Source organism: Etheostoma spectabile, chromosome 8, assembly GCF_008692095.1.
Source record: "Etheostoma spectabile isolate EspeVRDwgs_2016 chromosome 8, UIUC_Espe_1.0, whole genome shotgun sequence".
Classification (NCBI taxonomy): Eukaryota; Metazoa; Chordata; class Actinopteri; order Perciformes; family Percidae; genus Etheostoma; species Etheostoma spectabile.
This window is the reverse complement of record NC_045740.1, coordinates 33,955,626-33,957,034: the sequence shown is the minus strand read 5'-3', so window position 1 is coordinate 33,957,034 and position 1,409 is coordinate 33,955,626.

The following is a 1,409-nucleotide window of genomic DNA, read 5'->3' as shown; positions in this document are numbered from 1 at the left end:
ACTTTCACATTAACCCTATTGGTTGTAATCCCATCGCTCAAACCAGGGCTTGAGGTTTGATTGGCTACAGAGCGTGTCACTTGGCTTCGTCATTCAGTTGAAGTATATGTACCCTGTGGCCCAGAAGAGCGGAGTTTATTCAGTATTACTAACTCTAAATGTTTAGTAAGACGCATGTGGTCACATAAAAATAAAGAATAACAATGCACTTCAAGTTATGAGTTATAAAATAATTTTCGGTAAAATTCTGTTATTGTAAAACAGTAACCCCGCTCGCACGTTTGCTAGGCATAAGAAAACGAACACACTCTCCCAGTATGAACACGCCCGTGGCTCGCCGAGAAACGCCCAATTAACTGAAGGTTACAGATAGACATACCTTTAGGTGCTTTTCACCTTTTGGCCTGATCTTGTAATAAGCAATTATAAATGGCATAGGTGTGACCAAGCAAACACACCTAACAATAATTCATCTTTAGTCCTGAAGTTAATTCAAAATCATAGATTAAATTTATAGGCTAACGGAAATAATATACACACTTTTTGCGGTCTGCTTACATTCTAACTGGCCACACGGAGGTGGAGCATGCCAATGAACCAAGCTGATAATAAGAACCAAGGAACAGCTTCAGGTAAGTTATGTTTGTTTGATTTAGATTCCACTTATTTTTTGAATTTTTCAGCCCTTAAAAATCAGCACTTTTTTTGTTTTATTACAATCCTTTGTTGGGTGCATATTTTTCTCTGCCTTTACTCTTGTTTACAACAGTTTCCATTTTATTAGACAAGGAGTTACAATGGCAGGTGTAGAAATGCACCTGCCATAGTGCTTTGAATGGAGGGGCAGTAAGTGTTAACCAGTGTTAATTTAATTATTTGTTTTTAAAAGTGGACCTTTTTGCAGTTTTCCCTCATTTTTTATTTAATTATGAGGTTGAAATACTTAATTTTGGTGACTTTGTATGCATTAATTTGTGCTGGATTAGCTTGTCAGCTGGTATCTTAACAGGCATGTTTTTTTTAAATAATTACTATAATGTTGTCAAAATGCTTACCAAGATCATGTATCACCTTTTTTAGTCTAAACGCACGCACGCATGCCTAAAATTATGAGTTTATATGCCCCAATAATCAAAACTGGGCTGGCGGTGGCAGGAGAACGGGAATGGAGAGATATTTGCTTCTTGATAGAGCTGTGTAGATTGAATTATTACTTTACGTTATCACTATTATTATTATTATTACTTCAACTTCTTGGCTGTGTCAGTAGGGAGTTGGGTTGGGAACCGGAGGGTCGCTGGTTCAAGTCCCCATACGGACTAAAGTGTGGTGGTGGACTGGTAGCTGGAGAGGTGCCCGTTCACCTCCTGGACACTGCCATGGTGCTCTTGAGCAAGGCACCGAACCCC